Below are 18,921 nucleotides of genomic sequence, written 5' to 3' on the forward strand. Positions count from 1 at the left end.
TCTGGGCTGGGCTGAGCATCTCTCTGCATCTCAGGACCTGTGCAAATATCCTGGCTTGGCTGAACTCTCAGATCCACTGGGGTTCATCCTGCTCACAAATGACAGCTCAGGCAGAGGCCTGGCATTATAATGGCATCAAAGTGCAAGCAGAAAGGAATAAAGGCTATGCCAGGTGCCTGGAGGTTTTCTACCGGGAGCCATCACAGCCTCATGGGAGAATGGAGCCAGCTGCATAGAGAAGCTGAACAGTCTCAGAGCAAAGGGGCAGGGTGTGGCCTTGTGATTCATATGCGTCAGTGACAGTGACTTGGGGGAGGGAGATCTGGCAAGGAGTGTTTCTACTTTTTCAGTAAGAGAATGTAGAAGTGGTGAGAGTCCCAGTTCTGCCACCATTGGGACACAGCATGCCTCATTCCTCTGTCCCCAAAACTCGGAACTCCAAAATGTGTAAGAGCCTCAGGTCTATGTCATCCTTGAAGCCCCCAGTACAAGGGTGACTTGGGATGTGAGTCTGTGCAGATGTTTTCAGGACTGTCATCTTTTTCCAGCTGATTCATTCCAAAACCAGGGTGCCCTGTGAATGTCTGAAGTCTCTCACTGGTCCTCCTAACACAGAGGCTGAGTTCCTGTTCCCATCTTCTTGGACAGCAACTCGTAACACTGAGCAATACTGAGCATCCCTGGTGTGTCTCCTCTTCACTCAGATGGGCTAATTCTGCCTGATCCTGGTATCTGGACTTGTCACAGGCCCATTTCACCCACCGGGAAAACTTGCTATGCTCATGCATTGATTCTCAATGTGAGTGATTTGTTGCCAGGACCCTGGGCCTCTACAAGACCTCTTCCATGTTGTTCTGGTTGGGCCTGACTCGATGCCACCTGTAGGTCCCTCTGCTAGTCTGTCCTCTCAAACCTGCCTTCAATGTGCTTCTATAAACTAAACCATTTATACCCTTCACACACCTGTTCTCAGATTCCTCCTTCCCTTCCACCCCAACCATTGTTCACATCAGATGTCACTTGCCTTCAGAGTGCTGGTTCCAGTTTCTTACTTACTGGTGAGGCTGTGGACAGCCCCTGTGTGGTGGGAAGAAGCTGTGGAGTCTCTTGGCTCTCCTCGGCCAGTAAGGCTGCAGGAACAGTTCTCCATGGGGATGTGGTTGGGTTGGGATATGAGGGAGGAGGCCAGGATGGTTCCTGTGCTTTGCAACATTTCGTCAATCAAAGAAAATTGTTTTACTCAGTCCAGACAGAAGTAGTCAGGTCCTTCTGGGGTCAGAGACCAGAAGTGCTGAGTGGCCATAAAGGATCAGAATGTAAATTCTGTCCCAGTAATGTGATGGGATAGCCTGGGCACTGGGAAGGCCATCCAATGCTCCCACTCCTAACTGTTGGATGCTGCCTCCAGGGATGGGGCCTCTGCTCCTGGGAACCCAGCTTCAGCTCTGCAGCCTGCTTTCCCCTTGCTCCAGCCCCTGGACTCCCACCTCAGCCAGCTGCTCTGGGTCCCTCATTCTGCTGTAGACCTCATAGTATGCTGATCCCTTGGCCTGGAATATTGATCCTGTCTCCACCCCTTCCCACTGTTCGGTGGGTTCGGCAACTACAGTTTTTACCTAAGGGGGAGGGAGAACCTGGTGGAAAGATAACTTGTGAGAGGAGGAAGCACTTCATCCTGTTTGCAGTCTGGTCATCATTGGAATTTAGACCTTTGTTTCTCTCAGTGTATCCATACACCTGCTACCACATTGCCAGGATGCTTGTTACAAACAAGGTGGAAACCAATCTTATGGTCCCCAAGAGTAATATTAATAGCAAAATGTTCATACTGGACAGATTCCTTCTGCAGCAACACAGGAGGAAGCTACTAGGATGAAGTGGTCAGGAGTGTGCTGAACTGGTCCAGGCTCCCAGACCTGGTCATCACTCACAACCAGGGAGGGAGTGCCCTGCGCTGGCCCTAAGATTTGGAGGAGGGCATGATAGGGTCACAGAAGGGGCCCAAAGATCAAAGGGAACCTCATAAATTGTCTACTGAGAAGGAAGAAATTCTGCTATGAGATCTGATACAACCTAAGGAAATCCAAGACAAGTTGTCCAGACTGGAGTTCAGCAGGAGTTGGCGAGAAGTGGGGAAAGATGGCTGTGGGAGTACATGCTTCTTCTTGGGCTGATGCTAGTATTTTGGGACTTGAAGAAGGAAGTAGGGTACAACATGGAGAATTTGGCACATGCCACAGAGTTTTACACTTTAAAAAAGTTTAGTTTATGTTAATGTAGATTTCATCTCACAAAATGAGAAAAGAGAAGAGTTCAGTTGTTTCCAGACTTGCAAGGTTGAGAGAGAGAGGTAAGATGTTGATAGGTTTTCTTAGGAATAGAGTAGCTGCTGCCCAGAGGCAGTGGGAGGAACCACTTTGACTCTAGCTGTACAAGTTAGCAACAGAAATCTGAACAAGAAATACCTGAAAGCGAGGCCAGGGTTCGAACCCCATCCTGTTTGACTCTAAAATCCATGTTTGGTCCCATAGGAAGTTCCACTTTCAGTGTTTATCATCTCAGTGTGGAGCATGAGGTATAAGCAATTCAGGGCCTGTTTTCAGAATGTGAAATTACAAATACAAATAGATTTTCTTGGAACAGGTCAGTGCCAGGAAGAGAAGGAGTTTGGTTTGAAGCTTAACATCTGTGACTTTGTAGTAAATGTGCCTCTTGCTTGTTCCTGCACCTTGGAATACACAAACTGGTTAACTCTTGCTTTAGTTAGGGCTGGTGATTTAGCTCAGTGGCACCACACCTGCCTTGCAAGTGCAAAGTCCTGAGTTCGATCCCTGGTACTGAAAACAAAAAACAAAAAGCAAAATAACAATAACAAAAATCCCTCTTGCTTTAGTCATGCAACACACACCTACTAGGTACAGAGCTTGTTCTGATGTTTAACATATAACAGTAAAGCACAGAGTAAATATGCTTGTTCTTGGGGGGCTACTGAATAAATATAAAAACAAGTCTATAGCACTTAGAGTGTGCTGGAAGGTTATGAAATAACAGGAAGCCAGACTGAGAAGGAGTCCTAGCACAAGGGCTGTAGTAGGAACCTTCCTCATCAACTTGAGAGGGCATCCAGCAAGTCATCTTGGGGAGCTAAGTAGAACTGGTTCAGGAGATTTGCTTAAAGCCTGGGGACCAGGTGATCTAGGGCAAAAATGAGTCCCAGGGTGAGCATCCTCTGGTGAGGTCTCGTCTTCCCTCCACACCTGAGCTACACCTGTGTACACCAAGAAGCCTTGGCCATGAATGACTGCCACATTGAGAGCTGCGCAACCCAGGAAGGTGAAGGATGACAAGTAGCCCTGACCAGCATGTCCTCCACTGCTCTCTGCATGGACACTGAGGCAAGGAGAAGCTGAGATGCTGTGTAGTGTGTATAGAGAGTGTGGGGAGCCTACCTGGGAAGGGAGGTCAGGGCAGTGGTGACTATGTCTGTGGCCCAAGTGCAGGACAGCCATCCATGGGGGCCCAGAGCAGAGGCAGCTTGTGTCCAGGGTCTCCTCATAAGGCTGGACTGCAGGTGATCACATAGGCCAGATCCTTGGCGGAACATGGGCCCCTTTTTCTGAAGGGTTTCAGAAAGAGCAGTGGCCTCATATTCTAGGGTATATGTGTCGGCACAAAGGGAGTAGGACAAGTCGAGGAGAATGCAATGAATCACTGTAGGCAGGCAGGCAGGACCACTGGGACATCAGGGTATGCACCCCCTGCCCTTGGAGAGTCCCCTGTGGCCACCTGCAGTAACACTGCCTTTGACCCTTGCCATGAATCTTGATCTATATTTGCCCTTGAATTGCCCTCCTTAACTGAAGAGCCTATATGTGTACATGTGTGTGTATGTGCATGTGGGCATTACATTGTGTGTGTAAAATGTGACCCCATGGGTGAGCCCAGAGCCACCCAGGCAGGCCACTGTCCCAGGTTGAAGCTTATGGTGTTCTGGACTCTTTAAGCCATCACATCCTTGAGATGTACATTCACATTAAGCAAATCTTGCCTTCCTGGAAGATCCCCAGGCCCTTAGTACATCCCACACATCATCTCCAACTCATATAATCTTCTGTAGTGGAGTCCCTGGGCCTCTTTTCTGGTTCCCCAACTAGTCTGGGTCCCTTTCTGAGAAGCACCGAGGTAATCCTGGCCAAGCTTCCAGAATTCAGCTACAGTGGAGATGGGTACATATGACACTGAAGAAAGGTAACTGACATGGCTCCAGGAAAGTCAGAAACACAAGTGCTCTAAATTCCTCTTTCCGGTAGTTATGGGGTCCCATGAACCTTCTAAGAGCTTCTGCTAGGGCTGACTAGGTGCCAGAAGGATGAAGAATGAGTAAGTATTCTAGCATTGTTTTCTGTTGCACAAATCCTCACTGAAGGCTCCTGGCTTTTAGGCAATAGAATTAGAAATAAAACCTCTCCACCCCCAATCTGAAAAGCCTGTCTGTAGATACTGTAAGAAAGAATCCACGTTCATCACTGAAGAAATACAAACCCAAGTGTGATGCTTATCATGATCTGTTAGGAGATTGCAAAGACAGGAAGGAACTTCACCCTTAACACAGCCAGGGCATAAAGCCATGCTACACACTCCTGACAAGCAATACTCAGTCCTCAAGTAGAGGAGTCGCTGGCACCATGTGTCACACATGATCCATCTAAATTCATTCAAGCCCCTTGCCCTTCTGCCCTTAACAAGTGGCTTTAGACAAAGGGAAAAAGGACTCCTATCTCCATGACAGGGGCTAAATTTGCCCCTTAGAGGCCAAGTTAGGCCTGTCCCTATTCAGAGCCTAGGCAGGGCACCATCTCCCTGGATGGTTCCATTTCAAAGAGGCCCGCATGTCCTCAGTCCCAAGTGTAAAGCTGGCAAGAGGCTTATTAGCAGTTGAGATTTGCGAACATGGCAAAGAGGGCAGAGGAAGCATTTACAATGACGTGATTTCTAATTAGAATGCTCTGAGAAAAAAAGGGGGGGGTATGTCTTCCTTTGATTTTTAAAAAGGTACAAATCAGCCCCATAGTTGTAACTTTACTCTAATTTCTCCTGCTTCTGATAGCAGTATTGCCTGACTCCTGATCAGGCCACCAGGATTACCAAACCCAACACAAAGTCTGTGAAGAGAAAGTTTTTATTTTTTCTAATTACTGAAAAAATGAGCTTGCCTAGATCTGTGTGATCCTTTCCAGAAAAATATAACTGTGAGGAAGTAAAATGAACTTTAATGAAGTTACCTCGAGGTGCTGGGTTGTCCTTTTTCCTATTTCTCTTAGGGAGGCTTTGTTGGTAACCCCTCACTGTCACCACATAAGAGCTGAATTTTTAAGAGTCACATGCTAGTTCCAAGGCACTGGTCTTGTGTTTTCACTTTCACATGATCTGCTGCAAACACCTACTTCCAAGTTACCTCCCTTAGGGCTTGAGGACTCCTCCCATTATTTAGTGATTTGCAATGAACTAGAAACATTGACTTCAAATGAAGACATTTCAAAATGTCCTGGTTTGAAAGTTCTCAATCTTGAAGATCCGATGTTGACAATGAAACCATAAGTTTGGCTGCCATGCCATCATTTTCATCAGGAGAAGCAGGCTGGCCTGCAGGTTCCTGAAATTATGAACCATGAATTTCAGTACAACTTAGGTAAGCTGCAAATAATATGCTATGACATTGCTCAGATCTCTGACATTTATACATCTTCTGCTCTACTTGGGAATTCCCAAACTTGTAACTGGTGGGTCACCACCACCCCAAAATCATCACCTGTCTTCACATCTGTATCCCTAACAACTCCAGCCCAGAAATGATCTATCCCTTTCCTGGAAGCAGGGACCCAGTCGTAAGGGTCAAGGGAAGTGAACATCACTGGGGACTCCAGCAGTAGGTCCCAGCCTCCTGTGAGCCACCACAACACCTGCAAAAGGTTAAAGAATAGATGGAAACAAGACTTATTATAGTGAAGCTGAGTCTTGGGTCCTGATCAGTGCTGCTCTAGGCAACAAAGACAAAGGCCCCCAAGCACATCCAGTATTTATTGAATACAATCATGAGAAGGAATAGGGAGTTAGGGAGCTTTGAAGTCATCTAGTGAATTACTACCGAACACCTGGCATGATGGCACCAGGCAAGGCTGCTGGAAGTAGGCACTGCTTATCTTGCTAGTATAGAAGAAACTGGTACTAGGACAAGGTGCAATTAGCAAGCAACCCGCAAGGTCAGTGAAAAGCGAAAATTCAGGGGAAAAGATTTTAATTGGGGTCACTCTGACCTCTGCTGCACATAATTTAGCAGGGCCCTGTCACTTCACTGACCAGGACTTAGGCCTCAGTGACAGCCATTAGCAAAGGAGCAGTACTAGCCCAACTCTCCTAGCTGACATGCCCATTTGAGTCATGCAGGGCTTCGGTCTGACTCCTGATATAAAACAGGATAGCCGACTTAGGGGAGGCAAGAAGCATGTGCTACTCATAGCCTGCTACTACTGGGCAGGGATGTCTCCTACAGATCAGGCATGTTCTCTCTGACATGTTAGTGTCAGTTCTCAGGCACTCCCAAGCTTCTAATCCTAGAACTGAGTCCCAGGTTTCCCAGTGTTGGTGGATGGAACTTCTCACCCTGGGACACTGAGGTTCATGGCTGGAGGGAAAGAACAAACTTTACAATCAGTTTTTATTGTGCATGCCCTTAAGCCTCTCAATTGTGCAATTGAAATTGGCTGCAGTGAAGTTGGGGGTTGATTGGTGCTTAAGCACTCACATGTTTTCCCCACACCCCATCCGCCAAAATAGTTGTATCAGTCAACTCAATAATCTATGTATTGTAAAAGTTGTCAGAATAAAACTAGAGTCATTTTTGTCAATCTATATCCAAATAAATAAATGAACAAAGTGAGGTAATTGTTTAGGAAGGAGGAATCACATGGATGGATGTGTGACCAATAGCAAGAAATTATCACCAAAGACCCTCCTAAAGCCATGCTGTGATGATGCCAAAGGCCAACAAACATTGTACCACAAACACTCCAGGGAGGGGAACTGTCCAGTGTCAGCTCAGCCTAGGAGTGGTGTCATTCTGGTCACTGATCCCAGAACCCCTTGGATTATAATTTAAAAACCTTCTACAGGCTAGATGTGGCGATGCATGCCTGTCATCCCAGCATTCGGGAGGCTGAGGCAGGAGGATCACTGTGCATTTGAGGCCAGCCTGGGCTACATAATGTGCTCAAGGCCAACCTGAACTACATAGTGAGACCCTGTCTCAAAACAAAACAAAACAAACAAAAAAATCCTTCTGCGTTTTTCCTCATTTCTCCCCCCATACCTCCCCTTACCTCATCCTGTCTGTATAGGCTCAGAATTTGCTGTGGCCCATGAATTCTGTTGTGATGTCCCTCTATGTCCTCTTTACATCTTTAGGGAATCAGCCTCTGCATATTATTTTGCCATAATAAAAGAGAGGAAATGGTTCTAGCGGGTGAGTACCTCCTCTAGCCTCTCCCTGTGGACACACCTGTCAGATTTTAAAATCTGAACTCCATAGTGATGAGGAAGGATGCAAAAGGGAACCAAGAAAGGGATCTCTCCAACTGAATGTGAGCTCGGGACCGAAAAAGGGACAGAGGTGACTGTGATGGTGACCAATTAGTGCAGGTGTGCTCTCCCAGGAATTCAGGATAACTTCATAGGGGTCGAGATGCAATTTGTTTTATATTAACTTGGAAAATATACTCTCTTCTGGAAAGCAGCTGGAGTAAGTGACCCAGATTATCTCCCTTATTTCCAAAATGAATAAATTACAGAGTTCAGAGGTCCTAAAATTCGAATGTGTTCTTCAATCTTCTCATTCTTTTCCCATTGTTCATCATTTTTAGAACCATCTTCTTTCTTTTCCCTGTCCCATGAGTTCAACCAGACTTGTGGGAAGCAGAGGCTCAGAGTATTTACACTCTGGGGCTTTATCTTCTTCTCAGATCTGCTTAAGTACTGTATATAGCACCCATTGCCTAAACTCTCTGGACTGCAGGGCACTGACTATAGGCACTGGTGACTCATATATCAGACAAATCAATGGAAATCACTACCCCTGAGCTCTGACCAGAAGTCAAAGATCTGAAAGCTCAGCAACCTAGCACGCTAGGTTCTGGTTGCTGCCCCTTCTGTTCTTGCAGTAGGAAGCTGAAGGCAGTGCCTACAGGCAGGTCCTCATCTTTCCAAACATGGCCTCTGGCCAGTGTCCTCCAAGGTGCTCTTGCCACAGTCCTGGCTGTCATCTCAAAACCCTTCCTCGTGTTCATGCTCCTCTGAATCATTCTAACACCTGCCATTTGTGCTCTAAATCACACCCACAGGTGGTGCAGATTTCACCATTTTCACTGTCTCACAATGGACAAGCCACGTGTTTCTCTAATTGGCTGCTACTAGTGTATATGGCTCCTTATCAACACTGAACAAAGCTCCCCATTCAAGCAAGGAGCCAATGGGTATGAATATTAATGGGCAAACAAGACCTTTTGGCGTCTTTTTAAGTGTCTTTTCCTTTAACTTGACACCACTATGTACCAAGGACTCTGCCTTGGGAATCAGAATAGACTATATCAGTTCACAACGGGCATTTCTGACCAGGTACTTTGGCACCTGCACACCTATGCCCAGGGGCCAGTTTCTTTCCAGGATCATCCATGCACCTCTGGAATTAGAACTTTCTATTCTAGGCCCCTCTCATTCATGCTCCAAGTGCAGAGCGATGACCATACATATACACTCCATACCATGTTAACTCCCTACTAAAATCATGTCTATGGCTTTCCTTGCTCCTGGAATAGAGTCTACACTTCATATCCTGCATGTACAGGCCTGGGTGGCCTCACCTACTCCCCTAAATATGATCTTGCCAGACACTTTCCCCAAAGCTGAGCCCTCCTCCTGGCTGTGGTCAGGCCTCTACTCCTCAGCCTGAGGAGGTCACCTCAATGTCTGCTGAGGCCTGCTTCCTCATATCTGCCTCTTCTGGCTCTTATCACAGCTGGGAGGGCCTCCACCTGCATCCACATGCTTAAATCTCCTGAGGAGCTCCTTCCATGAAAGACCCAGCATTTCTGCATCTCTGTTTCATCCCAAGTGTGCACTTGTCCCTTGCCCCACAGTAAGAATGAGGAAAATCCTGGACTGAAAGACTGGCTTCTGCTGTCCTTCTGCTCCAGGGAGGGAGAGAGAGAGAGAGAGAGAGAGAGAGAGAGAGAGAGAGAGAGAGAGAGAGAGAGAGGAGCCAATACATTCACTGGTCTACATGGGTTTTGATTGTGGGCAGATGTGAATAATTTGTGAATTGTGAATGGGAAGCAATCCTTCCATAGAGGAGACTTCCACTGTGCGGGATTTGCCCTTCTGTTTTGCTTTGCCTGTCTTAGTGAGGTGTATGCTCAGCTAAAATGTGTAAGAAACATATGGTACTGGCTCTAAGTCACCATCAGGACTCTTGATGGCTGCCCACTGTCTGGAACCTGTCATCTAGACATCAGCAGTGCTGGGGGCTACACAGGACACTTTCAGCACAGCAGGGGCATCCACCTGGTTGCTGAGGGAATGAATGGAGAAGGTGTATGAGGTTTATGTGTCTGGGTGGCTGAGTCTGAATTACCTGATACTTCCAGGAGAAGTGCAGCTGTGAAAGACTTTGGTGCTGAGCCAGGAGACCTGAACCCTGGCCTATGATAAGAGAGCCCAAGGTAAGTGGCACAGTTTCAATGCTTCTACCAAGTATGTGTAGGACACCATGGTAGAGTGTGCACAGGGCTTAGTGTGTCTCATGATAGTTGCTGAGAGAGATCTGAAGGAAACAGGAAGAGAGGTCCAGGCCTCTCATGCGGGTGAGTACCCTTGAGCTGTTCCAAATCCTGTGTCTCTGTACAGGGTATTTCCCCAGGGATCACAACAGTGAAAGCTCCTTTCTCTGCCACTTTCCTACTCCTTGACTTTTTAATTTATGATTTATAAATATTCATGAGCTTGCCAATGAGGTTGCACCCAATTCTTTTCCCAAGAAGAGGGGTGGCCCTACACAGTCTGTAATGCAAGTCAGTTGGAAGCTGAAGGCTGCCACCCTGGACCCTCTTGGCTCTGTGAGAGGACATGAGTACATATTTAGGCCTCTCAGTATGGGCCCAAAGATCCAAATTTTCTTAGCAATCTCAAAATTAGGGCACTTTGGTACTTCCACTTTTTACCTTATCAGCATCCGCCACTTTCAATGTTGGAGGAAAGAAGCTTAGCTGCATTTCCTGCTGGACAATACAGGATTTATGAAACACATGGACCTTAGGAAGGGGCCAAGCACTAGAGACACAAGATCTGCCTGCCACACATGCCAACAGGTTCAAAGAATCTGTAATAGGGTAAAGGAGTTGGAGGGGAGGGGATTTCTTGTAAATTATTCTAGTAAATCCTCAAACAATTCTAGAAGGCAGGTTTTTTTTACCCTGTTCAACAGATAAACGCAGGCTCAGAGAGATTAAGTGATGTGTCAAAGGTCATACAGCTAAAAATGGGAAGAACTAGGGTTCCAATAACATGTTTCTGGCCCTCACCTCCCATTGGTGGTGGGCTTCTTCCTTTGGAGTGACAAAAGAAAGACACACTGAACAAAGTATTCATGGTGCCTGGGTGACCGAGAATGGTGGAGTACTCACATGACTTCCTCTCTCTTCTCTGTCTGTCTTGAACTGTTAGATTTTGGACCCAGAAATGTCAACATAACTCCTTATTACATCCACAAATACCAAGGAAAGTGGCTGAAAAGCAGTTCTGGTTTTGTTTTCCAGAGGTATGGCTAAGCTTGTCCCTGCCACTTTCTGCCATATAGGATGCTGCCTGGAACCCTCCTGCTTGAACTTGGGGTGCTGCTCTCCCTGCTCCTTCCTGGTCTCTGGCTCTTGTCAATCATGTCTAGCCTCACTCTGCTCCTCTTCTTGTGTTTCCTTGCCAGTCACCCCTGGAAGCAGTATGTGGCCACATGTTTGCACACAGACCTGGCCAACATCACCAAATCCTACCTGCATGCATGTGGCTCCTGATTCTGGGTGGCTGAATCTGGAGGGCATGTGGTGGGCACTGTGTGTGCTGTGCCAGTGAAGAATCCCCCACTGGGAAAGAAGTGGTTGCAGCTGTTTCATCTCTCAGTAGCCATGAAGTATGGAGGTGAGGGAATAGCAAAAGCCCTGGCTGGTCAAGATATCCTCCAGTTTGCCTGAGACCAGAGCTATGATGAAGTTGTACTTGGGACAAGTTCTCTAACCCTAACCCTAACCCTCTATCTGCACATGCACATTCCAGAAGACTGGCCATTACTTTGTGAATATAATCTAGAGGCTAACAGATATTCCTGTATTTCATGTAGTATACCACCTTCAGTTCCAGATAGAGACCTGTAATCTATTTCCTTGTGTATTCATCAGAATCGGATTGAGTCTGCTGCAGAAACAAGCAAACTATGACATTTCTGTGTTACAAACCATAAAATCTTATTGCTTGTCTTTATCTGAGTCCAGCATGTGTGCTGGTGGTTTGCATCCAATGACAACTCTTCTCCATTCTGTCTTTGTGCATTGCCCCTGTTTCATTTTTCTAGTGCCATGATAATGTTGCTTTAGAAACAACCACATCACAATAATAGACACACATTTTCTCAGAAGTTGTGGGCCAGCAGTTTCTGCTGGGTTTGGCTGGGAGCTTACTGGTCTCAGGACATCTGTCCAAATGTCCTGGGTTGGCCGAAGTGCTAGGCATCAGGGCTTCATCTTGTTCCAGCAGCCTAACTGAGGCAGGGCTCAAGGTTCCTAAAGAAGAGTTCAAACAAAAGCAGACAGGTGCAAAAGGCTTTTCCAAACCCTTTCAGGTGTCACATTTGAAACATCCCATCTGTAGGGGAGAGATGGAGCCAAATGTATAGTAGAAGAGCTCCAGTCACATAGCAAGAGGCTAGGATTCAGTCCTGTGAGGAGACTTTGGCAGTGGTGTGCTGCATCTTCTCTAGTTCACAGTGCATGCAAAGAGCAGGAAGGCAGGTGAGCATGAAGTAGAGGATGTTTGCATGAGGAGACAAAGATGAGTTGAACCCTCATGCTGGTTGGACCCAGTCATGTTGGCACCATGACTAAGGGGAGTCAAGAGAAGGTGTGTTCTTGTGTATCCTGGAAGAAAGGACGTTGAAGAACTGATTCCCAGATCTGTCACTTTTGGAATCTATACTAGACTCAGCCTGGTCCCCAAAGGCTCCAGGACTACAGAACCATAGCTGCCTTGTCTTGACTATGTCATCCTGGAACCCCCAGTAAAAGGGTGAGTAGGGACTTGGGTTGTGTAGATATTCACAGGACTGGACCTCTTCCCAGCTACTTCATCTCTAACACTAGGGTGCTCTAACACTAGGTGCACTATGGGGCTCTGGAGCCTATTGCTGGGTCCTCCAGTCCCACAGGCTGACCTGCAGAATTCGTGAGTCCAAGCACACCTCAACCAAGTTCTGGCAATTCTGTGGGTCCTCTCCCAACCTAACATATATCTTCCCTCTACTGAAAGGTCAGATGGAGCACACCCTGTGCAATCATGCCAGCTGACCCTCACACAGATGATTGAACCACTTGGAAGCTTTTTGCCACATTCCTGGTGAGATTCCAAATACCACTGGGACCAAAGGCCTCAACATTTCCTCCTCCATGCCAGTCAGCTTGACTCAAGCCTTATCAAGAACCCACAATTCCTGAGCACCACTCCCAGTGCCAAGGAGCAGAGCCGCCCGCAGCACTGAGGAGGAGCCCTTCTGGGTCACCATACCACCACCCCCAGTGTTGAGGAGCAGAGCTGCTTCCAGCCCTGAGGAGGAGATGTTCAGGCCACCATACCACCACCCCCAGTGCTGAGGAGGTGAGCCACCTGGGTGTCAGCATCACAAAATTGCCCTCCCCGCTGAAATGAGAAGACATGTAAACAAATGTCAAAACCAGACTTCCAGATCAACTAAAGCAACCCCAAAGGGAAATGAGATGGAACAATCTGATACTCAACCACCTGGACTCCCCGAACTGGCAATGAAAGAGGACCTGGAAAAAATGAAAACAGAAATAATTTCTCTGATAACAGCAGAGACTGAGCCCATAGTGCAAGACATGATTAATAAATCTAGCATGGACACAGATTAAAAAAATGAGGATCTGAGAAACATCATGGCATCCCAACATAGGAAACAAATGGAATCCATAAAACAGATGCAAACAGATTTCCAGGAGGTTAAAAACTCCACTGAAGTCTATGCAGCAAAATGAGCCAATGTGAGGACAGAATTTCAGATACAGAAGATAAGATTGCAATTACTGACCACGAAGAGAAAAATTGCTTTAAAAATGCAAGGAATCATGAGAAAGCAATCCAGCAGCTACTAGACGATGCAAAGAAGAATAACGTAAGACTTATTGGAGTCAATGAAGAAACAGGAGAGAGTGCAGATGACATAAAATAACAGTTCACAGAAGTAATGGCAGAAAACTTCCCAAGCAGGGAAACAGAACTTGACATACAGATAAGTGAGGCATATAGGACTCCAACTAAACTTGATCAAAAAAAAATCTACACATAAACATATAATAGCTAAATTTCCAGAAAGCCAACAGAAGAACAAAATTCTACAGAGAAAAGAAGCAAATCACATACAAAGGAAAGACCATCAGAATCACAGCAGACTTCTCAGTGCACACCCTCAAGGCAAGAAGACCTTGGAGTGATGCATTTTGAGCCCTAAAGGAAAACAGCCTCCAACCCAGATTGATGTACCCTGTAAAACTATCTTTCAAAATTGATGGAGAAATAAGATACTTTCATGACAAAGAACACCTTAGGAGCTTCATGGATACCAAACCAGCACTCCAAAGAATTTTAGACAATATCCTAGGAAAAGACAATGAGGATCACAACCCCAGGAAGCTCAGCAGAATGAATCCACCAGGCATGACAAGGAATTGAATGCAAAGGGGGAGAAATCAACAATAAGAAAAACACATGACAATGATAACTCAATAGGTATAAGTTATAACCATCAATGTGAATGGTCTCAACTCACCAATCAAAAGAAATAGACTGGCAAAATGAGTCAAGAAGCAAGATCCAACAATATGCTGCATACAAGAAACACACTCAATTCAAAAAGAAACTCATAGACTGAAAGTTAAAGGGTGGAAAACAATACTCCATGTGACAGGAACCTGAAAAAAAGGCAGGAGTAGCTATCCTCTTTGCAGATCAAGTGGATTTCAAACCAACACCAATGAAGAGAGACAAAGAAGGACACTACATCCTTGTAAAGGGAAGAATCCAAGAGGAAGAGATGACAATCATAAATATCTATGCACCAAACACTAGTGTGTGAAACTATATAAAACAAATACTAATGGACATGAAAAGTCATATATACAGTAATACAATACTAGGGGTGGAACTCAATACCCCATTGTCATACATAGATAGATCAACTAGACAAAACATAAGTAATGAAATACTAGAACTCAGTCAAATTCTTGAACAAATGAACTTAACAGATATTTACAGACTGTTCCACCCCACACAATCAGAATACATACTCTTTTCACCTGCACGAGTCGTTCTCCAAAATAGACCACATACTTGCTCATAAAATGAGTTTAAGTAAGTGCAAAGGAATTGAAGTTATCCCCTGTATATTAGACCAGAGTGCAATGAAATTGGAGATCAACAGCAAAAGAAACTACAAAACTTTCATAAACACATGGAAATTGAACAGCACACTTCTGAGTAACCAATGGGTCACACAGGAAATTAAAGAAGAAATCAGGCAGTTCCTTCAATTAAATGACAATGACAACATATCAGAATCTGTGGGACACAATGAAAGCAGTCTTATGAGGGAAATTCATAGCAGTGAGTACTCATATTAGGAAAACAGAGCGAGCCCTATTAAACAACCTGATGCTGAACCTCAAGCTTCCAGAAAAAGAAGAACAGGACAAACCCAAAGCTCATACAAGGAAGGAAATTATAAAGAGCAGAACATGAATCAATTGAATGGAGACTAAGAGAATGATAAAGAAATCAAGGAAGCCAAGAGTTGGTTCTTTGAAAGAATCAACAAAATTAGCCAACCTTATCAGAAAAAGGAAAGAAAAGGCCCAAATCCATACAATTAGGAATGAAAAGGGTGAAATTACAATGGACCCAGCAGAAATCCAGAGGATTATCAATACCTACTTTGAGAACCTATATGCCGTTATGATGGAAAACACAGAAAAAATGGACAGGTACCTAGATACATATGAATTACCAAAGTTGAATGAAGAAGACCTAAAAATTCTAAACAACCCAATATCAAGCAATGAAATTGAAAATGTAATTAAAACTTACCAACTGAGAAAAGCCAGGGTCCTGATGGTTTCACTGCTGGATTATACAAGACATTTAGAGAGGAACTACTGCCACTAGTGCTTAAACTCTTCAATGAAATTGAAAGGTAAGCAATACTCCCAAATTCATCCCTGGAAGCAAGCATCACCTTGATCCCCAAAGTAGAGAAAAACCTAACCAAAAAAGAGAACTATAGGCCAATCTCACTAATGAACATAGATGCCAAAATCCTTAATAAGATACTGGCAAATAGAATGCAGAGGATCATCAAGAAGATCATACACCCTGACCAAGTGAGATTCATCCCAGGGATGCAGGGATGGTTCAACATACACAAATCAATAAATGTAATACACTATCCATACAGCCAAGGACAAAAACCATACATGATCATCTCAATAGATGCAGAAAAAGCATTTGACAAAAACCAGCACACATTTATGATAAAAACCCTACAAAAAATCAGAATAGACAGTCTCTACCTCAATCTGATAAAAGCCATCTATGAAAAGACAACAGCAAATATCATACTAAATGGTCAAAAACTGAAATCCTTCACACTAAAATCAGGAACAAGACAAGGATGTCCACTATCACCACTCCTGTTCAATATAGTTTTGGAAACATTAGCCACTGCAATTAGACAAGAGAAAGAATAAAAATAATAAAGATAGGAAATGAAGAATTCAAATTATCATTATTTGGAGATGACATGATACTCTATGTAGAAGACCCCAAGAACTCCACCAATAGTCTTCTAGACTTAATAACCAAATTCAGTTAAGTAGCTGGATACATGGTCAACACACACAAATCAATAGCTTTCCTCTACACGAACAACAGACTCACTGAGAGAGAAATAGGGCAAACAATTCCTTTCACAATAGCATCCAATAAACTGAAATACCTAGGAATCAACCTAACCAAATAAATCAAAGACCTCTTCTCTGAAAACTATAGTACTTTGAAAAGAGAGATTGAAGACGATATCAGAAAATAGAAAGAGATCTCTTGCTCCTGTGTAGGAAGGATCAACACAGTGAAAATGGCCATACTTCCAAAACTGTATATAGATTCAGTGCAATCCCAATTGAAATTCCAGCAGCATACTTCATAGACCTTGAGAAAACAATCCAAAAATTCATTTGGAACAAGAAGTGACCCAGAATAGCCAAAGCACTTCTAAGCAATAAAGACAAGATAGAGTGTATCACAACCCTCAACTTGAAACTATACTATGAGGCTATGGTGATAAAAAAACAGCATGGTACTGGGAAAGAAACAGACCTGAGGACTGGGGGAACAGATTAGAAGATGCAGAAACAACTCCAGACACACTCAGCCACCTCATCTTTTACAAAGGAGCCAAACAACCTCACTGGAGGAAAGATAGCCTCTTTAATAAATGGTGCTGGAGAAATTGGGTTTCAACTTGTCAAAGACTAGAAGTAAACCTATGTCTCTCACCATGCACTAAACTAATGTGGAAATTGACTAAAGATCTAAATATTAAAATAGAAATGCTGAACCAGCTGGAACAGAGGTTAGATAGAACTCTTGAAGACATTGGTGTAGGAAAAGACTTTATGAACAAAACCTCAGTTGCCCATGAACTAGCAGAAAAAAATCAACAAGTGTGATCTCTTCTTACTAAAAAGCTTCTGCACAGCAAGAGAAACCACCAGCACCATGAAGAGACAACCCACAATGTGGGGAAAAATTTTCACCAGCAGTCTCTCAGACAAAGGTCTACTATCTAGAATCTATAAAGAACTTTAAAAAATCAGACCTCCCAAATTTAAAGATCCAATCCAAAAATGGGCATCTGAAATGAACAGACATTTCTCACACAAAGTAGAAATGGCAAAATGAAAAAATGAAAAAATGTTCAACATCACTGGTCATTCAAGAGATGCAAATGAAAACAACGCTGAGATTCCACCTCACTCCAGAAAGAATGGCTGCTATCATGAAATCAACCAATCACAAATTCTGGTGGGGCTGTGGGGAAAGAGGAACCCTGCTCCACTGCTGGTGGGCATGTAGACTGGTGCAACCACTGTGGAAATCAGTATGGAGATACCTCAAAGAACTAGGACTGGAAGTCCCATTTGACCCAGCTATTCCCCTTCTGGGTGTCTTCCCCAAAGAACTGAAAGAATCATATCACAGTGATATATGCACACCTATGTTCATAGCAGCACAATTTGTAATAGCTAAAACTTTGAAGAAGCCCAAATGCCCATCAGTTGGAGACTGGATGAAGAAAATGTTTTGATTTTTTTTTAATGAAATGGAGTACTAGACAATCAGGACCCAGGGGCAGTTTGGAGCCCCTGCTCCATCCCGAGCTCTGCTCAGCATGACCAACTGGCAAAAGCTGAGGATCCAAGCAGCATAAAGCCCCTCCCCCTGTTCTGGGCTCCGCCCATGACATGGTGAGGACCCAGGCTCGGCTTGGAGCCCCTGCTACTTCCCATGTCCCGCTTAGCCAAGTGGGCATCTGCAGGCTCAGGCCTGCTCCCCCCCCACACACAGCCCCCCGTCATCCTTCGTGCCCGCCCCCCGCCTCTGGCCTCCTGGCTCTTTTGCTACCTGGTTCCACACTACAGAGTCACAGGGGATTATAAATGCCCTTGTCCTGAGCGTCACAAGATACAGCAGAAATTAGCAACAGAAAGAGGGCCTCTCAGGCTCCTTGATGAAAACTGAAGCTCAGCAGAAAAGTAAAGAGAATCTCTACAATAAAGGCACACCAGACCACCGTACTTGGTAAGTTGGAGGGATCATCACCTCCCATCGGAACCTGTACTATCTTCAGGGGAAGGGCAACTGGAACCTGCAGTAGAATTTTGCAGAGTTCAACCCTGCAAGAGAACAGGGAGCTCAACTTGGGACTAGCAGCCAGAAATCTGCTTGAATCTCACAGGTCTGCTACTGGCTTGCTGAGACTCATTGACTTGTATATGCACACGGCTGCCTACGTTGCCTACTGTGACAGCAGAGACATACCCTGAAGGAGGCCCTTCATTTTTATTTTTTGTTATTTGCAAAAAAGAAAAAATTTATTTTCTCTTATTTTTAATTCTTAAGTTTTACTTTTTTCTACTCTTTTCAAATTTTTACTTTTCTCTTTTTTCTTTGTTTTATCCCCCCCCCCCCTCATTCTCTCACTGTCTGACATTGCTCTTCATCTCCCTATTTGTTCCTTTCTGGATTGAATTCAGCTTTCTCCTTTATTTTTCTTTTCTTCTCTTTTTCCTTCTCCTGACTATCATCAGTTTCAAAGGAAAGTAAATACAGTATCTAATGTCCCTATTGTGGTTAGGTGGTTCTGTTCAAGTCTTTGTTCTTTCATTCCACCTTTTCCTCTTGCCTTTAACAATTTCTTAGAGTTTGTGTGATCTTCCTGTGTCTTCTGGCCTCACTGCTAATCTTTCCTGATCTTTCTACCTG

The 18,921-nt window shown here is 44.6% G+C and overlaps 1 pseudogene; it reads left to right on the top strand.

Annotated features, from left to right (window-relative positions):
* Positions 1-157: 157 nt before the first annotated feature.
* On the top strand, positions 158-18,376 carry LOC147825759 (N-acetyltransferase 8F1-like; annotated as a pseudogene).
* The last annotated feature ends 545 nt before the right edge of the window (positions 18,377-18,921 follow it).

This window comes from Heterocephalus glaber, unplaced genomic scaffold (assembly GCF_053883595.1).
Source record: "Heterocephalus glaber isolate CG9 unplaced genomic scaffold, H.glaber_assembly_v1.0 deba00001494, whole genome shotgun sequence".
Lineage (NCBI taxonomy): Eukaryota > Metazoa > Chordata > Mammalia > Rodentia > Bathyergidae > Heterocephalus > Heterocephalus glaber.